Source organism: Nymphalis io, chromosome 16 (assembly GCF_905147045.1).
Source record: "Nymphalis io chromosome 16, ilAglIoxx1.1, whole genome shotgun sequence".
Taxonomy (NCBI): Eukaryota; Metazoa; Arthropoda; class Insecta; order Lepidoptera; family Nymphalidae; genus Nymphalis; species Nymphalis io.
In genome coordinates, this window is record NC_065903.1 from 9,953,876 (window position 1) to 9,975,856 (window position 21,981).

General features: G+C 31.6%; 1 long non-coding RNA gene across 1 annotated transcript in view; it reads right to left on the bottom strand.

The window, feature by feature from the left end:
* Positions 1 to 3,385: 3,385 nt before the first annotated feature.
* Positions 3,386 to 21,981, bottom strand: part of LOC126774362 (uncharacterized) — a 31,342-nt gene continuing 12,746 nt past the window's right edge. Inside the window, exons 3-4 of the long non-coding RNA XR_007669803.1 lie at positions 14,006 to 14,045; positions 3,386 to 3,826 (exon numbers count right to left, since the gene is read on the bottom strand). This is a non-coding gene — a long non-coding RNA (uncharacterized LOC126774362). The remainder of the gene's footprint in view (positions 3,827 to 14,005; positions 14,046 to 21,981) is intronic.

Genomic DNA, 21,981 nt, shown 5'->3' on the forward strand with positions numbered 1-21,981 from the left:
CCAGATGTTGGACGGACCATTGCATAGGTGACTAGGATGACAGGAAGAGATGGCTTAACATCCTGAAGAGAATAACATCAGCCACTAGTTCATAACGAACACGACCGCTCTGCCAAGAACGTATCGACTAAGAAGAAGAAAGAATTGTATATAATGATTTCATGTATATATGTCTTATACGATTGTAGTACTTGTACGATTAAAGTGTTTATGAGAGCTTATTTGAATAAAGTAGGTATATATATCAACTGTTGAAGAAATAAATACTGAACGGTCTAGAACAATAAAAAATCTGATTTAAAAACCATTACTATTTTATAATGATGTTTAATGGTGGTAGAAATATCTACGAGTCGTATTTCAAACGCGTCTCAATAAAAAGCGATTCTTAAGTTTCGAAGTCGCATGTAGGTATGTGTCGTAAAAACAGGAACGAAATAACACATAAACGATTAATTAAATATATCATTGGACACTCGTAGTTATGTACAAAACACATAATTAGATTTATATAAAAATGTGTATAGTCTTATGTGATAAATGTATTTATTAAGTTAAAAAACAATAATGGTTATGAATTGTAAATAAGTAATGTTCGGATCGAATATAATCAGCGGTTTCCGTCGATGACTAACGTTTATGTCATACCCTTGACGTTTGACGATTGGTATGTAAAGACGTAAATATATATATGATTGTATATAATACCAAATCGCCACTGACGCTGTCCTGTGTCTATACCAATTGTCATGACAGCTAATTATATAAAGAAGTTTTGCTAAAGCAATACTAGTGACAATAAAGTCGTTAGTTTATGAGCAAAGAAATCAACTGGTCAACGGTGTCGACGAACTCTAATAACCTAAAACAGATATACCAACATGCATTTTATATATCTTGTATATTACCTTTATATATTAATTTTAAATTTGACCAATTGCTATCTCAATTTTACTCGATATATTCCGATATTTCAATAAAACTGTAATATTCAATATAAATAAAAACAATAATATTATTATTTTTGTGTTGTTGTATGGGCAACCTAAAAATAAATGAATATGGCAAATATGTTTGCAATTAAAATACCAAATGGTATCTTAAATTGCTGCTAAATCTGCTTTGATTTAAAATTCCTAAATTTCTCTTTTCAAGGCTCTCAGATATAAAACGTTTATATTGCGGGAAAAACATCAATACAATCTTGTTTTCTTTGTGCCAAGACCTTCGCACGCAGAACACCTCACCAAAGTGTCATAACAATCGGATGAATATTTTAGGAGCGTAAAATGATTCAAAAGCTATTGTAAATATCAATGTGCAGTATTGAGCTGTATGAAAAAAATAAAACGAAAAACTTTGTCTATATGACTTATAAATTACTTTTTATATGTACTTTTTTAACTGAACTTATTGGCGTATTCATTTCGGCACAGCTTCAATATGCCATGAGTTTCAAACTAAGTAGACAAAGTCCTATAATTTATCAAGACATTATAATATACCATATATATATATATATACAAATACATAAATCGCAAAGATTGTACGTTTTATTTTAGTATAAGGTTTCGATAAATTTTGATTATAAGCGATATTATAAAAATGTATATAAGCTTAGAAGCCGCGTAATTTCCGGCAAGATAGAAAAGATCATTGTGGGTATCAAAGTTTTTTTTTTTTGTTATAAGTGCATTCCTCATTACGTATGGTGGCAAAGCGACCTCATCAGCATAAGCAATCCCAAGGAATTGCGTCAAGGAAGCTGCCTGCCTTTTTTTGCAGTATAATAAAATCGTTGACATTAGATCAGAAATTATCTGTTTTCAATTTAGATAATATGAAAAGATGCCGGCTTCATGATTCTCGTACAACTCATTTGCCTACCTTAGACGCTTGCTTAACAGGAAAAAAGGATTCTGTGTCAGTATCGTTATTTTAATTACCAGTTACAAATAATGTGTTAATATACTTTTTAATGTTGAATACGAAATATTGAATTATATTATAAATACATTCTTAGTAGTAAAATTCTAGACACTACGACTATGACCTTTATGACACTCCTCTGCTTCTTATTACATAAAAAATCCATTATAATCGATTTAGGTATTGCATTTGAAAGCATCTAAAAAAACATTAAATAGAATCTTATAGTTGTTTGTGGTTATAGCTACTCACCATCTCCATTCTGACAGTTGAAACTGAGTTTAGGTATGGTAGGCTTATAAATGATGACGTTATAGGCATAGCGACAGTTATGCGCTCAAAGAATATGTAATAAGGTATGTAAAATGATAAAAAGTTCCTATTGCTTCGGAAACAGCACTGTAGTTACTTTAACTAAAGATTCATGTCTCTATAGCACTGATTACTTTTTATTTCATAATATAGGTTGTGTCTATTAGATTGCAATAATGAAAAGCAATAAAGCTTTTGTAAATTGTGAATCTAACAAGCTTTAAAGAATTTCTTTCTTTCCCTGTGTAGTATATTTTTGATTTCTAGATAATGAGAATCATCAGTGTGACAACGCAAATACATCTTAACAGGAGATGAGGCGATTGCTTGTTAGTGAGACATTCGCGGGCTATTACTGTGTATCAATCAAAAAACCAAATTATGTCATAGTACATATATATTAATAAATAAAATAAGGGGGTATTACTTAGAGAGATATATTATAAAATCCTACATATTATTTCCCATTTATAAAATTAATATATTTAAAAATGATGTTAAGCACATATAAATTAGATGTATTGTTTCGGACAATATTCTATAGATGCCTAAAAAAGCTTGGAGTTAGTAGTCTCGAAGTTTCTTGTCGGTCCTTCTCTTTCTTCTAGCTTTAAATTTAATTAGTTTAGTTAAATGACGACAAAAGTATTTGAATTTTTTTCATATAGCGTCTTTATATGGAAAAGTATATATTTTATTATAATTTTAAACGACATACGATGAAATGGACGCTGGCCTTATCTTATTACGTATAAAAATACAGATCTAAGGATGCAGTTTCATATGCTTGCATGCATAACAGACTACGCTTTTAGATAAAAAAATACTTTATTACTAAAACCCGACTACGGAAATCTCGCTCGCAAAATTACATATCATTTATAGTTTAGTAGTAGGCTTAGTTTGCTAGTATTATCGTTAATTGACCATAACATTATGGTATATACATAACGGGTGATAGCTTTAAATCTAATTAAATTATTTAAAATGATAATTCAAACGGCTTGATTAAATATTTTTCTATTAATTATCATCTTTGTTACATACTCATTATCTATAAATCATTATTAAAATACATATGATTAAAGATTAATAATTACATAAGATTATTATACATATATACTACATAGGATGGGTTCACTAAGTAAGTTTAATTAAATAGGTTATTTTTTAAAAAGTGACACACACATACACATACATAAGTTACATGTCTTACAATAAAAATTACACAAAAACACCTGACATTTTTTATTAAGCATGATTTGTTTTGAACACATTTGAAATCACTGGCGCTTGAAACACCTCAATACAAAGTAAATTAGAAAAGTACTATTTAAAAGTGAAATGACACTTTTTATGAAAATAAAATAAACCATACTATTAGTTTCTATTCTAAAGTTTCACATCTTCTACAATGTTCTAGAAGACACGTTGATCATTGGCAAACCCAAGAGCACGGTATGAAGTTCCTACAGTTGTATATTACGTAGGAACTCTATACCTCGCTAGTGGTATTCACCAGAATATGTTCGAAGCGATGACGTAGATCTTCCAAATTCATCTTCATCTTCAAACTCTTCACGAACTGTTTAAAAAAGAAACACAATTTTTTTTAAAGAATATATACATCAATCTTATTCTAAGCGAGTTCAGACACATACTACACAACACAAACTGCCAACGCTCATACCTTGACATTACATTAAAAAAAAAAAACAAAATTAACATTTGAATAAAACAGCTGTCGTGACCCCCATAATTAATTTCCGTAGGTATCCGAAACATTAGCATATTTTATCCTAGACGCGGAGCTGTAAGGAGATAACTTTCAACCCTTCTGGTCATGCAAATTTTTCTAAACGCCTCGTGGGAAGCCACGCTCGCGATTTGCATAAGAAATTTGAAATAATAAAGGCTAACACGGTAGCGAATATTAATATCGGCTATAGAAATTCTTGAGAAATATTTCGGAAGTAAATTCTCGTGACTATGCAAATTTTGATTCATTATAAACGTAGTGAACCAATGAATAAAAGTAGAAGGGTCACCTTCGTTTAAACATGGAAACGAGTTTTTAAATAACAATAAAGACTCCAAATTATTCAAATAAATATGTTGTTTTATATTTAAAAAAAATACAATTCTTTATATTTTAATGATTACCAAATTTTTAAAAACGACGATGAATAGGAAACTCGGTTGTTAATAATACAAGTATGTATACGCAATCGATTTGAGCAAGCGCATTACTTTATTTTACCATAACTAAACATAAACTGATATTTTATGACATAATTGTATAACGAAATATACTGGTATTTATTAGTATTACTAATATTATAAATGCGAAAGTAACTCTGTTTGCCTGTTACGAATTTACGGGTAAACCGATGAGCCGATTTTGATGAAATTTGGTATGAAGCAAGCTTGAACCCCGAGGAAAGAGGTAGGCATTTTTTTACCTGCCTCCCTCGCCCTAACACGCTGGCGAAAACTAGTATAATTTATTTCAGCTTTCATTTTTAATATTTTAATATTCAAGTCGAGTATATTTAATGATACTAAAGTTTAATTTCGATAGCGTTAAGATATTTTTATTTGACGTCCATTATATATTCTTGATAATAAAATTTAATTATATAATAATGAAGCAGTCGAATGAGTCAGAAGCGTTCCAACTGACGTATCCGCACCCCGTTTATAATTTCCACGGCGGGTGGATCTTTAATTATTATAATCTTCGTAAATAATATCAAACAAAGAAATTATGTCATGTGACATAGATTTTATCTTTATTTATTTATTGCTAGTCAAATGTTATTGTTTTTTGTAATGTAATTTTTATATTCATGAAATTGAATGCTATTTAATGAATTTTCTAGATGCATTTTATAATTAGGGTTTACTCCTGTAGAGCCACGTGTAATATTTGTCATACGAAATTTTTAATCAATTGAGTATAAACATGATGAGTAAAAACATAGGCAAGCACCACTGAATTTTCATATGCCTAATTTGTACAAACTGCATGTGCTTGATGGATCTATACGTGAAATAAGCTCCAAGCCATCTTGTTAATAGAATGAAATTATCCCAGCTGCGGGACATTGTGATATTTATTTCTTTACTTAATATAAATAATTACATTTTCTTAACAATATTAAATAATAACGTAATATAAATTGACCACGTGATATATTTCAAGGCGATATTAAGTTGTATCAAAGATAAACAATTGTTACAAAATCAGTGTGCTTGTGTACTTTCCACAGATAACACTATCTGAATATTTGTTTCATTCTAAGAGCATTGCAAATAATATCGTAAAAATACGGCACGTGTATTTTTTATGTAACTATTTATACATAATTTGTCATGATTTTGTAATAAATTATTTACATTTTATTATTTATTTATCTTTATAATGTACGAACTCTTACCAAAAACTATTAATATTGTTATACAAAAAATTTAATTGACTATATTTTCAACTAGGTGCCGTTGAGGTCGTTAATATATCAAAGTCAGATAATCACATATCAAATTAGGAATACCGTTATGACGTTATCATATAATATAAATATAAGCCTTGTCAGCAGCCGTGACTTTAAGATGGTAAAGATATTATATTTATATATAAATGGCCGTAAAGGTGTGTACAGGCGAACGACCCGACATCGTGCCAAATCCCGCTCATTTTAGGGATTTGCAGTTGAAATTAGTTCGCAAATCTCAGGCTTACCCGCCCCCGTTACAGATGTAGATACGAATGTATAAATAACCCGAGGTGCTACGGTTTCATGTTGTTTATTGTTTTTGTGGGACTTTTTTTGTGATCCATTTGAGAAATAATATAGAACACGATCGGGGTTTTTTTATATATTTATATTATTAATTTGACATTTTATTATTTTAAACATAGAATAATAAGAGCCATTCTGTATTAAGAGTTTGTCATAAACGGAATGACGAAATACCCATGCATTACTTAGCTTTTATGGCTCTACAGCCGTAATAATATTTCATCATATTAATTACTTAATTAAAATAATAATATTTAAATTCAATTTCTTAACTAGCACATTATATGCGAGGCGAATGTTGCACAGTCATTAGGTGTGAACATTAAAAAAAATAAACATTTCATATTTACGTTTAGTTAAGAAAGGAATGTTTGTGTGAAAGTTACGAAACGATAAATCCAATTTCCCGAGCCTAATGCGAGCTAAATATGTATGTATGGCTCAATTGAATAGCCACGCGATGTTCAATAAGTGCGGGTACGCACGGCATTAACGCAATAATTCAAGCAGCAACATGGAAATAGCAGAAAAATTTGTATGCTGGACGTGCTTTGATGGTAATGCATAGATTAACTTTCCACATCGAAGTTTAATTGAAATATCGAAAATTTTAATCGAGTAGACACCGTCTTCATTAAATTAAAACTCGAGCGAGACTGTTTATTTCAAATTATCTCACTCGTCCAAAAAATTAAGGTGATAACGATTCTTTAAAAACGTTAATTACTCGCTATCTCGTTATGACGGCAGATCGGAATCCAAGATAATGTGGACGGGGCCTAACCGATCGCGTGTACGTCGGCAGTTCAGTTCGTATCTACGCCTGACGCAGCGCTGCGAATGTCCAATAAATATGCGTTTGACGCCTGCTGCGTACATCACCACTGAACTTGGAACTTTGATATTACGCACCCATCACGCGAACGTCGCCCTGCACGGGAAGAGCGGCGGCTCACCTGTGAATAGCCGTCCATACAATGTTGCCAACTTAGACGTGCGAAGTGAAACACGACCGCGTTGTCACAACTGAATTAATCGAACGTAACATAATGGCTGTGTACAGAGACGTTGCAAAAAGTTTATATATGCAAACGCAATTCAGTCTTTAACTTAAAACGTACGGCTCATAAATCATATATCATTTTCTTGCGGCACGGACCATTTGCTCGCTAAAACTTGTCTCGCCAAAAGGCGATGCATGCGTGCGTGCGTTTATGGCGGCGACATTTCCCGTTCGTTCCATATTCAAATTTTATAGGGACAATTAAAAAGGATATAGGAGTGAACGTTATACGGGCTGATGAGGGTTCCGTTACTAGTTTTTATTAGCACTTAATCGCTCGAAACGTGAATACTATAGCTTTGAGACTTAAAAAGATAATAATTTATTTTATAACGTATAACGGAAAGGAAATTTCACATTTGTGTTTAATAAACATTCGAGTTTATCTGTATATTAATCACGATCGCGCTAATATGGCTCTAATTCAGACCGGCCTCTTCCTGCGTTGATTGTTGGTTGCCACAAGGTAGCCTAATATATCATAAAGGTACTAAATGCCTGTGTAATTATGTGTGAAGTTGCCGTTCTCGAGTTGTTTCACTCCGCCATTTTATTTTGAATTACGACCGTTTGGCGAAATGCATTCGCTGCTTGCAGGACGCGTAAACGCAAATACTCGTTTGGCTTATTTCAGGGAGGTGTTTAATAGGTGTGTGTTAATGACCGTTTTGTTCGCTATATGTTATTTTTATAGCCAATAAAATCGTAAAAGTACTCAGGACGTATTTTGTTATTATGCCGCCATGATTCATACGTACGTCATTTCTGTATGCTTTCTGTTATAGTTTTATTTTACTTTGTTTTGTGATTTAAAACATATTTCATTCGCAAATGAATGAATGACGATTAAAAAAATTTCGATTTTCCAATCGAATACTATGTTGAATTTTAAAATTTGATATTCGGTTAGTTTTTTCAAATTCACAATACGAATTGACCTCAAACGTAAAGGTCATTTCATTAGCAACGAATTTCTCGATTCGAGTGCTACCAATAGGTACATACGGAGGGATTCGCTCACATCGGAAATACACTATTATCATACCCTCCTACATACATAAACACATCGCTCACGAGTTCCTCTCGAAATATTCAAGCGAAAATAGTCTTAATAATAATAACATAAAAACTAGCATCGTTTGCAAGTCCCGTGTGGGCCACATGAGCTCACATAGGGTAGCACCCCACGCATTACCCCCGGGGGTAATTTTTACCCCATCAGGACGCGTCGCCACCCACTCTACTCATCATTGGATATTTGAATTACTTATAAGCAATTTCGTTATACGAATTTCGTGGATTTCGGTTTTGAAGAAGCGTTATTCGATAAATTATGATACAAGACGTTATAAAATGTTGAAAACAAATATATTTTAATAGATTGTTTTAAAATAGTTAATTAAAAATCGCATCACATTTTATTTTTGTATTAAACTAGATTATTCTTTAATTAAAAAATATCAATTACAATATACAGAATCGTACATCGATCGTACTAAAAAGTCTGACACGAATTAAGCATATCGCTAAATGTCAATATTGTATAAATTATTATATCAGTTACGCTATTTCGTTGCTGCGACATATGACCAACAAATCTTTCGAATGTTATAATCGCCATTTGAATTTAGAACTATAATAATATAAGTATATATATTACAAATGCACAGTAGACATAGACAACTTGTTCGTTTCGAGGGTGCGATTCGTTTGGGTAGAATAACACTTCAAAATTAAAGGCAATTTATTTAACTGATCTATAGGGAAATATTATGCGGTTGGATAATCGTAGTACGAGTAAAATAGTAGTAACTATGTAGTATGTATATCATTTTATATTTTGAAAAATTATAATACTAACTCTTTTGAAAGGTCTAATCAAACTTTAATGCGTTGTGTGTATTAAGTAACGTTTTCTATTCTATTTTTAAATTGAAATAATCTTAATAAAATTTATTTTGAAATGTGATTTTAATTTTTTTTTTGTTTATTAAATTTCTTATAAAAAAAGCAGAGATGGCCTAGTGGTTAGAACGCGTGAATCTTAACTGACGATTTGTTCGGTTTAATGGGTTCAAACCCGGGCAAGCACCACTGAATTTTCATGTGCTTAATTTGTGATTATAATTCATCTCGTGCTTGACGGTGAAGGAAAACATCGTGAGGAAACCTGCATGTGTCTAATTTCATTGAAATTATGCCACATGTGTATTATACCAACCCGCATTGGAGCAGCGTGGTGGAATAAGCTCCAAACCTTCTCCTCAAAAGGGAGAGGAGGCCTTAGCCCAGCAGTGGGACATTAACAGGCTGTTACTGTACTGTAAATTTCTTATAACGTATTATATAATTTCAAATTTAAAAAATAAAATAAATCTAAGCCCCGGCAGTTCGCCAGAAAATACTTGGCACGGCACATTTTACAATCAAGCAAATTGGATTCTTCTTGAAATTATTACGTGAAAAATATGAAATACTAGTTACCGCCCACGGCTTAGCCCGTGTGTGGTGGTTGTTAGGTATGTCCTATGTCCTTTTCAGATAATGTGATTTAAATTTAACGAGCATCGGTTAAGTAGTCAAGACTTGAAAGCGTAACAAACATACAAACTTACTTTCTCGTTTATAATATTAGTAATATTCATTTTATTTATGATAAATTCACATCATCGTAATATAAATAAAAAAATATGTTATGTATTGTTTTGTTAATGCTTAAGAACAACATCGATTCTTTTACATCTGAACCAATTTATTTTATATTCCAAAGTAATTGTTACGAAATAATTATATACTTTTCAGATGTCACGTAAAAGTGTTTTCCTTGGTATTTGTCACGTGGATTTCCCTCGCGGAAATACCTCTGACTTGTACTATTAATAATCGCAATACTATAATGAAATGTGTTACTTACAAAAAAAAAAAAAACGATCTATTTGCTTTTGATGTTAGCGAACTTAAAGCGCGCTTAAAAGCCGAGATGGCCCAGTGGTAAGAACGCGTGAATCTTAACCGATGATCGTGGGTTCAAACCCGGGCAAGCACCACTGAATTTTTATGTGCTTAATTTGTGATTATAATTAATGCCTATAGTGACGTATATCTATTGTAAATCACACATAACATTAGGTAACAGAAATAAATAAATACGATAATTTTGCGTGTACGAGGCTAATAGCCGAGATAATACACTAAACCAAGATTAAGCCAGTCGAATGAAAAATGCAACGAAATTTACACGTAGGCCTATATACGTAGATTTCTTTTTTGTGCTAGAAATCGTTCTATTTCGATGGATTGGCTTGATCAATGGCTTGAGGAATCGATTGGATTGTCTCTATTTAGTCGAAGCCAATATTAGATGCATGAGTATGAGATGGCTCAGTGGTAAGAACGCGTGAAATCGATGATCATGGGTTCAAGCCCGGGCAAGCAGTACTGAATTTTCATGTGCTTAATTTGTGGTTATAATTCATCTCGTGCTTGACGGTGAACGAAAACCTGCATGTGTCTAATTTCACTGAAATTCTGCCACATTCCACCAAATCGCTTTGGAGCAACGTGGTGGAATAAGCTCCACTAAACGTGGGACACTCAGACTTACAATATTGGATTGGCTCAAGTGGATGGTCATTGGCCTAATCTAAATGCATCATAAAGCTTGCATTTTTGGATTCTTCTATGGCATGTGGCCTTTGATCGATCAGTAGGCTACAAAATCATGTAGAATGTAAGTATCTACTACGGATATACGGAACACAGGTGGTTAATATATAGGTTAGTTTTCAAACTAGTAATTGCCTGCAGATACGAATCTATATGTTAACGATATTATTATAATAATTAAGTAAAGGTGCTATTTCGGTTATCTTTAAAGCATTCCGTCACACAAATATCAAGCATCAGCGTGTTAATGTATTTCATTACATGATAAATTTCACAAAGTATAATTCTAAGTACAAAAATAGGAATATCAATTTAAATTCTAACGATATAGATAATTACTAAGTTGTAAAGTGACGCATTTAAAATGATAATTACAAACATTTAACGTTTTATAAAATTTTCTAAGAATTTTATAAAAATTAAATATTTCCTTTACAAAATATATTATCTTTTGTTTATATGTATAATATAATATTTTTTGTATTAATAAAAAAGGTTGAAATTTTAAACACAAAATATTTAAATTTAGAACGTTAATAAAATCTATATACCGCTAATTTGTTTTGACATTACAAAATGAACGACCACTTTTCCCGCCTACAAGTTTGCGCGATCGAAATTCGGAGGGTCTTCCAAATTCGAAAAGCGTACCACAGATAAAATATAATTCGTACCATGTACACACGGGCTATATTACGTTGACCGAATAAGGGGTAGGACTCAATGGATTTTATAGTTAGGAGAGCAATTGAGTTTCGCATATCTATTATAATCGGGACCCTTTCGGTTCCTACTTTTTGCCATTTGTAGAGTAAAACGTAGCCAGTGTTGAGGGTGATCCCCTTTGGACGCGTGCCATACGATATAACGTTTCGTTTAACAAAAACTTACGTCTCGGTCGATCAATAGTTCGTACAAAAAAGTTTATAGATTTTTATGTGAAACGAAAATAGACAAGTCATTTATCGTACTTCGACTTTTTTATTAGAATCAATTTACACAATAATTAGAAGTTTATACATTGTAATTAAACGATTGCTTATTGCTGATTTAATTTTCGTTTTTCTTTATGAAATGAAAAAAATATTAATGTAATGACAACAAATGATGATTAATTCTATCAACACAATTACATGGAACAGCTCGTCATTTCTCATGTTTAGTTTATAAAATTCCCGAACAACGAGGAAAATTTTATAAGAAATTATGACAAACAGCAAAAACAAATGCGGTTTATGATTGCATAAGTTCTTGCTAATTAATATTATAAATGAATCACAGCTGTGCTTCAAACGAAGAAAAGGCAGGCTGCCTTTCACATTTATACTTGGATTTATTATAAAAGTAAAGTAAGGGCCTGTATCTGTCCCACAGCTGGACTAAGAAGGCTCCTCTCGTTTTAAAAAGATTTGGAGCTTATTTCCACCAGGATGTTTTCCTTCACCATCGACACGAACTAGATAATTATAAACACGTATAACTATAATCTTGCCTTAATTTGAACCCGCAATCATCGGTTTAAATTCCAATACACTAACCCACTGAGACATTTAATCGGATTTGTGTAAATATACGAGATACTAGATAGAGAATTACGAAAGGAAAGTCATGTGTCATTCAATCTACATGTAGACTAATTATCTATTTTCTAATACGTAACACCATCTGCACAATGCACAAAGGGCATTGTGTGCTGTACAATAGCGTGAGTCATTGTGACGTGCAAAGACAATGCAACGGGAACTACACTGACTGTAAGGTAGACCAACTACACGATATATCGAGCGATATCTTAACGATAAAATTTACTGATAATAAAAAAAAATGTGGTTAGATTCCCATTCCAATAGAACAATTGAACTCGGTATTCACACAATGTTTCGGCAAATGCATCTAAAATGAAATATAAGAAATTTTAATGCTATATGAATGTATGTTTTTATATATCGTTATATACACCACATATGTTATATAGATTTACTCATATTTTTGTCGAGTTTGGTGATCTGATATGAAATCTGAACCCACATTTACTTTATCCCTTATATTATTTATCGGCTAGTTTATATAACTATAAAAAAGTATTAATTCTATTGCACAAGACTCGATTAATCTTCTAGTTAGTTTTTAATACTATAAGAATAATATAACTGTTATGTTAGAAGTATATTATTAAAGGTAAAACATGCTTTATGTTAAGCTGTCAATGGCAGCCGGACCGGTAACCGGACCCGTTCAACTGCAGCTCAATTGTATCTAATCTATATTTAATTCTGATACCAATATCGGTTCTGTGGAAAAAAATATAATTGTTATATATCATTGAAGTTATTTTGTGACATTGAATAATCATTTCACAGCCCTGGAGTCTGGAAGTTGGAAGTGTGTACACTACCGTGCCCCGGAAAGCACGTAAAGCCGTTGTTTCTGAGTCTGAGCTCGTTGGTGTCGGATTTGTCGTCCCGTTATGAGAGTGCATCTGTGTTTTTGCACACACTTGTGCACTATATGTCGCGCAGTTGGCTAGTCTCCCTCGACTGGCTGCCGTGGCCAATATCGTGTCGAAATCGTATTCACATAATAATTTATTATAATTTTCATAATATTTAAGGTTCAGTAGTCTAAAATAGAATCTTTATACATAAGTGTTTGTATATTTGAACGCGCTTAGCTCTGCAACTACGTGTCCATTTTGAATAATTTTGTGCTAGATAGCTCGGACATTGATACAGGTTTAAGGCTATTTAATTTAAAGATACAATCATAAGTATTGTAGTTGTTACGTTTTTTTTTTTACATTTGACATCGTAGAGTCCAGATGACTTCTTCACTGACTAAGCTATAACCTTCACTGTCTACTTATCTGGCAAAAGTACACGATGCGAAAACAATGACGTCATTGGATGGTTATGGAGTTAACGAGATGCACTTGATAATATATTCATCACGTGTATCATACACACACATACATCCCGTATCAAAATGTAACACATCGCTCCAATGTGGTTTTGTATACATGTAACCGACAAATGTAGGCCTCACGATGTTTCCCTTCGCAGTCGAGCACGATATGAATTATAAACACAAATTAAGCACATGAAAAATGTCAGAAGGGAATCACGTGTTACTAATGTGCTATCTCAGTCCGATTTATACTTACTTATATTAATATATATTAAATATTAATTATTCTACCGAATGTTTTATAATAAACATACATACAATAACATACCTCACAAACATCTCATGTCATCGACCGTTCCGCATTTATCCTGAAACAAAAGAATATACAATTAGTTTTAACTCATATGACCTTCATGTGTAAAATATTTTATTTTAGTAAAATTCATTAACCTATTGATTTCACTGACGCAATGTGTTGTTTAATTTCCGAAAGAAGTTTTATGACCAAATATGTTCTATGTAATACATAAGAATAATTCTTATATAGACAACTATAGAAATAAAATCTTAAGCTCACAATACGCTGCATGCTAAAATGCATACGCTACCTCAAGTGGTATAGCATGAAAAAAATATTTATACCAACTAAGCTATTCTAGAAAATTGAAATTCCCTAATGTGCACTCTGAATTATAAATAAAAAAAAAAAGACAATTGAGAAGAATGAATGTAAAAAACGAACAAAAGAATCAAAACATACGTATAAAAAGTGTCTATAGGTTTGTGTCGGTCCGTGTACCCGCGACCTTGCCTCGGTCAACATTGATCTTGTGGACCAGTACTGAAAGATTGACGCATTGTTTTCTTATTAATATTTTGTTATATACATATATATAAATTTATTTGTATTTTTATGAATAATTGTAAAAGTCCCATGACATTTTAAGCGTGAAGTTTCTGAGATTTCGAATTTAGTTCGATTACTACGTATATAAGCGAATCATCATGGTACGATCTACATAAAAAAACATGTGTGTGAACATACATTTTATTTTTGTTCGTTAATTTAAAATGTATCTATGGTTTTCTGTAGATAGTTATATTTTTTCATGCATTACATAGTGACTTTGATATGTACTGTCAACTTAGTTGCATCCCGGATGAATATTAAAATGATTTGAATGTATATATCATGTTCGAATATTGTTAATAATCGTTATTATATCGATACGAAACAAACGCACTTTCTATTCCTTAATTCTAAATAATCCGGTATGACAATCTGACACAATCGAAAAGAGTTCAGCCTCAGGCCCAACTGTCAAAACTCTCAGCGTCTACTGAGCATTTCTTGAAAGGGAAACGCAATAACTTTTTTTTTAATTGACCCGTTGATATAACCCAAGACCTCGTTTTCAAAAGCCTTATAAATGTCCACTAGATGACTAGACCAATGAAAAACTCGTACAAAATAGTGAAATTATATTAATTTAATTACTTTATAATAATATACGTTCATGTACCGAAATATAATATGATGAGGTGGTTTTCGAAAATCAAAAACGCCAAACGCTTCAAAATTATCTTACAGATAATACTTACGACAAAAAAATCTCCAATCAATTATATGTTATTAAATAAAAAGCACTCATTCGCTAATTCCAAGGTCTCGTTGTATATAATCTGACGTATCAATTCTAATTTAGCGTTTTTGTAAGGCTAATGACCACGATGTCATACAAGTCATGACAAATAGCGTCTAATCACTGTGCTCGGATGACCGCTACCACCGACTGTCGGCGATCGTCAGCCGTTTATTTCCTTTATAAAATATTCGCATAAAGGAATACGTGAGTCAGTCTACTGTTTTTGTGTATGCAATGATTTTAATTTTTTTTTTACAACACGTGCAATGTCCGCTGCGACCTACACGACCTAGCTCTTTGTTAGCCCTGCCCTCCAACTTTATCATGAGTGATAATATATGGTAGAGGAAAACATCTGCATGTGTCAGATGAATTTCTGACACATGTTTATCCATCAACCCGCATTGAAACAATGCGGTGGAATAAGCTCCAAGCATCTAAACAAAAGGGGAGACGAGGCCTTAGCCCAGCAGTGGGACATTGACAGGATGTTACTATAGAAGAAAAAAACCACTTAATACACATGTATCTGGTATTTTAATCTATGTATAAATAATAATTTTCATAACATGATTATACCACAAAAAGCATTTCAAAATGATGTCGATGTAGGATAAAATATAACTTAATGTATAATAACGAGGCTATCAAAGTAAATATTACAAATCGACGAGTCCTAGCTGGGCTATTCCAAGAACCTGTGCTAAGAATAACTTATCCTGGGTACAAATAGTCTAAAAAACATCCTATACGTTCTCATCAACTTAGCTGTAAATTAATAATAATAATAACAACAAAACTTCAACAAATATAATTAATCTAGTATTCGCCCGCCGTTAAATTAATTAAAAAAGTAGACTATTTTCGTCCTTGGAGATCAATCTTGCTTCAAAGCAAATTTTATCAAAATCGGTACAACGGTTTAGCCTTGAAAGCGTAACGGACAGACTTCCTTTCGCCTTTATAATATTATTATCTTGTCTATCGGCTTGAATCGATTAAAATAGCGCGATGAGAATAACAAACGCAAAAGGCACTATAAAACTAGCTCCGTTAATATCAGACTTGAATATTAAAATCTTGGATTTGAATAAATAGAAACGACACAGCCGACCAATCAAACGCCTCTATATATAATGAAACGCAGTTGTGTTAACATATCATATATTTAATTAACAATTTAATTTAATATAAGGATATAGCCGACGTTCGAATTAGGAATTTTCCAAATAGTTTTCTTATCGAAAAAAATGCGGCTAATTGGGTGGTATGGTGAGTAGAAGATAAACTAATAGGGGAGGCAGTTTTTAAATAATTAGAGTTATAATTACTGGCCTGTATTAAAATACCGCGGCAATCTTCGAGTTATCGTAAATATTTTGTTTACGTTAGGAATGTTCTAGAAAACGGATAACTTTCTAAATTTTTTTAGAACGTTTCGTTATAAGCATAATAAAGTGGATTAAGATAAAGTTATAGATGCGATAACACTGTTATATAATTGTATTTTCTCCCCCAGGGAATAATTAACATTCCCAAAAGCAATGATAAACTATGACGAAAAGTTTTTAAGTAATTGTATAAAAACATGACAAGAACTCATACCTTAAAAAAATACCATATTTTTTATGTTAAAAAAATCATTGTCAGATTAAATAATCCTGTTACGTTTTAATATAAGAATACTTCGGTTACTTTTTTTTTTTATAAATTGTTGTTTTTTAACTAAACAACGTTATGTTTTTTTTCCTAGACCGGTCCTACGAGGGCAGGTGCTATTGGATAGTACTATGCAAAATTAACCAATAATTAAATTTACATTTTGATATAATAAAACTGAACAAATTATGCCTGCCAGTTATAACATAAAATACTACGTCATAAAAATTACAATGCCGTATCGTTGTCATATTCTAAATTCGAAATAGAAAAAAATTCAAATATGAATGTGTGTGTAACGCACATGTAACACACACATAAATATTGAAATTAATAAAACGAAACAAACTGCACACGGCGTGTCACGCATGAGACTATCCACATATGAATTCAAAACAGGTAAAGCAATTCACATGAATTTCTTTGGAACATCGCTCGATCTCTCGCTTCCAATGAAAAACGACCTCAAATAATTACGACGTAAGAATGATATTTCTATGAAATGAAACATTAAGATATGACAAATAGATGTTGTGTATAATTTAAAAGATATCAACGCTATACACTAGCGACAAAAACTAATGAAATTAGCCATCGTTCCCGTGAATTGGAACGTGATGATGTTTTTATTGCAAGAAATTACAAATTACGTTATAATACGAAAAATTAATTTAATTTTTAAAAGTACGACTGTAAAGTGACAATTCGAAAGTGCTCTGGTCTTGGTGGGATATTGTAAAAAAAAAAACGAAATGTTATTAAAAATGTACATATAGACTTAATATTATATCAAGATAATGTTAGAAACAAACTAAGGGTATCTAATTATAAGAATGTGTAACCCGTGATCGCCATATGTCCCTTTAATCCGCTTTTTTTTATTTTACTCCAAATTAATATCAAATAACACGTTCTTGGGTCTTTCTTAACCCTTCTGAGCCGCATGCGATCAAATTATATTAACATTCAGCCTCTCCCCAATTTAAAAAATAAAATAAATAGTTTATAACCTATTTTTGAGAGCGGCAAAAAATAAAGATACCTGCACTTAACCTCAAGCGGAGTGGTCCCGTCAGGATACACAGTAAGGGCCTGTGCACACCGAGCATTCTTACTACTCTACTATACCTCTACTATAACCAGGATTTACTTGTATTTTTAAACTGAAAAGTTTTAGTTCTATTATTTGTATAACGTAACTGCTATTTGCTTGGATATTTTTTTAAGTGACTTATAATAATGTTCAGAAATTCTTGAATGAATCTAAAAAAAAAAAAAGAAAAAGAAATTCTGTTTTTGATTCGCATTCAATTGTGTTCAAGATAAAGTTTTCGATGACATATATTATTCGTTATTATAAGAAATACTTAAAGGGTTTGGTGTTCTATATATTCGAAATGATACAATTTATTTATTTAGATTTTCAACGGTCAGATGAGACGGGGGTAAATAAACAAAGGTTTGTTTCGAGTGTATCTCAAACTTTACCCCACTCGTATCTTCCTCGATTTCAAAGGATCGTATTATTTACATTTTTTACCTCAAAATGTGGAACAAAAAAGGGTAAAGAATAAATTTGAACGCTAACCAAATGTCCCCGCGGTTGCGACAGGTTGGGACGTTTTCGAATTTATAACCAAACTCTTGTTTCCGACAAACCGAGATACGATATGAAAACGATTATAATCGATGAATCGGTAAACAATTATTACTCACAAACGATAATCGCAGTTTTGACTTTGCAACGACCGATCGCTTCCTGTTCGCGTTTTTGTTCTGGAGAACATCGCGAACTCTATTAATAAATGCAATTCAAATTTTAACTTTATAAAGTATAATTGCATCCAATTATTGTGGCAACGACCTCTATTATTCATCCAAAAAATATCATACTTTATTTAATACAGATAATAAATAATTAATAATATATCAGTTGCGTCGTTTTCACATGTTTCAACATTGGTTTTTCCTAATAGCTCGAGTTTTATCGAAGTCATTACTGCTAGAGCATTGCAGTCAGTATTAATTTCCTATACGCAGACACGTAGTGCTGATGACAGACACGAGTAATGCCTTCCGTTGACGGTTTTAGAAGGCACTTGGAATTTTAATGAGATAATATAACTTGGCTCTGTAAATAAATCCAGACTTTACGATATTTATTTAACATGTAAAGGTTAAAAAGTTTATCAAATGATCTTGTTTAAAATATCCATAGAAATATTAATTAATAAAAGATTTTACATTGATTACCTTATATATAAGTATAATAAAACTGTATATTAACTTCGAGCTTCGAAAATTTAAGGAATTTTAATTATCAACCCCATATGATAACTATCGTTTGAAATGATACAATTTAATTCCGATTAAGATCTTTCAAAGCGAACGGAATCCGCCGCGTTCATAACTCCTAGACGAACTTTTATGAAAGCGATTAATTGGTAATTTAGTCGAGTTTAAAAATTATAAGGCATGCAACACGTTACAAAGTGATGCCGAAACTTGATACACGGGCAAACTTGCAAGCGTCCCATTTGTATACAGGTTTTATCGTGTATCGTGAAAAATAACTCTCTTTCGAAAAGCCGACAGACCACTTGCTTAATAATTTGATACTGAGATCGGGATATTGACGGAATTTAAGAAACTCTTTGTAATACATACTAGGATTAATTCAATTATTATATATATATCGATGTTTACAGTTTTTATATAAAATATCTATTATCAATTTATATATATATATATAATTAAACAAACGAGCTCCACATTTAAAATTGGAATAACTCAGCTCTAAATAATATCTGCATGCGATCATTCAAACCAAACAAGGCAACTTAATTAGCGCAGGCAGCGGTTGCGTTTGCGCACGGATGGGAAAAAAATAAATAAAAAGAGGAAATTCAAAATGGCGACGCATTTATCAGCGAGGGAGCGATTAGCGTGACGTCACTCGACCGACACGCCCGCGCCGTGATGGATCGGACGGGGTTGGTGGCGTGACTACCGCGTGTATTTATTTATTTCCACACAATTGCAAATAGAATTTACTACTTCATTCACATGAGCATTGCTATTGGATTATATCCGCATATTGTAAAAAAAAAAAAAAACAAACTGGTTGCAACTTGCATGTCGGAAATCATTGAAAGTGGGCAGTCCTTGCAATAAATGGAAAAATTATTGCCAATTTTAATTCCGCCGTAACAGCCGGGCCGTTAACGTCAAAATTATATAATTTAAATTTACATAACATATAACAACTTCATACGAATATATTCTGTTTTTGACAAGAAACACCACCTTCATGTTACGTATAAAATATGATCTATAAATAATATATTTCAAAATATATGTTTTTAAATATCAAATTCAGAGAAACAAACAATAATTGTAAATGCAACTACATATATAATAACGCCCACTGATGACAACCGGAGTTACGTACCAATAATATTATGTTAATAACAAAATTCTTTTCATCAACCTATCGTATAAGGATCGTGGGTCTATTAAATAAATACTTGAGTTATAATTATTTAATAATTACTCCAATTGGACACAGAACTCTGTTAATTACGAGTACATAAAAACTCTTTTATAGATAAATAATAATTATATGTAATTTATCTTACAACCACATTAGTATATTTTAGATTTATAAGTATATAATAATTATGAATTATTAATATTTATACATATGTTTCTTAGTCATTATGTTTTTTTTTATATTAATTTAGTTTTTTAATAGTCGTTCTAAATTTAAACGACAAAAATAGATACGATATTGTTTATTGTTATATTGGATTAAATTAAAAGTACGATTTAATATTTATTTAAAAAAAATATAATCGAATGTAATGATTTTGTTTATTGTATATAATATATTATTCTTAAACCTTTGGAACCTTATTATTCCCAAATAAATATTGCAAATCATTTAATTATAACATATTAATTATAATAGCTGATAAATATTGTATATTTAATAACCGAATAACAGCCAGGAGTTTAACAATTGGTAAACACCTTTGGTGCAGGACCTGATCTCTTTGAGGATTCACTTTCCCACTATTGTCTCCTGCACTTATGACAAGTCTATGACATAGCCTGCCGTGGCCGCAACTAGGTTTAAATGACATTATGACAACTGACTTTAAAATGCATAAAATATATTTTTTTATGAGTTATTTATAGTATAATTTTACAGTCAAATCAATCTTTGCTAATGAACGCGAGTTTTACTTAATAAGACCATGTGTATACGGGGCATATTATAGACACTGTCTCTGTTTAGATTTAGTCTATGGTATTTCAAAAAAATGAGCGTTATATCTCGAGCAAATCGTTAATACATAAATAATTGGTTATGAACATAACATTTTTCCCACATGTAAATGTTCCATGCCGCGTGTGGCCCGCACATTGTCTTTAATTATCACCTATAAAATTTTATTGAGGAAGTCCACAAATTAAGGGACATGAAGACAGTTGGTGACAAAACACATGTATGACCAGCTAATGCTTATCTTGTATTAAAACCGCGTTATGTGCGGAAACTCGTATGTGTAAAAAAACAAAAATGACACACAATTTTGATATTGCCAGATTAAAGGAAGGCAAATTTGTTTTTATCATTATTAATGTTGCAATAAACGAAATAAAAATAATTTACTTATTAATTAACATTTCAAATATAATTGATTTTTAAATGTTTGCTATTTAATGTTCTAGAATATTTTTTTATTTAAAGAATCGAAACGGTTTTTTTTTTAAATTACAAATGAATGTATGAATAATAAAGGTATTTCGAATCATAGCTACAAATGGGTAAATCGTAAATATTTTATGATGGTATAAAACTCGCATTTTCATCAAAGTGGTGTCGAAGTAAACTGCTTAGTCGAACGACGTCGGGTCATTCACGTAATGAAATAACTTGAGAAATCGTTCTTTAATATTTGTTGTTAATTAACATCTTCTTTATGTATGGGCT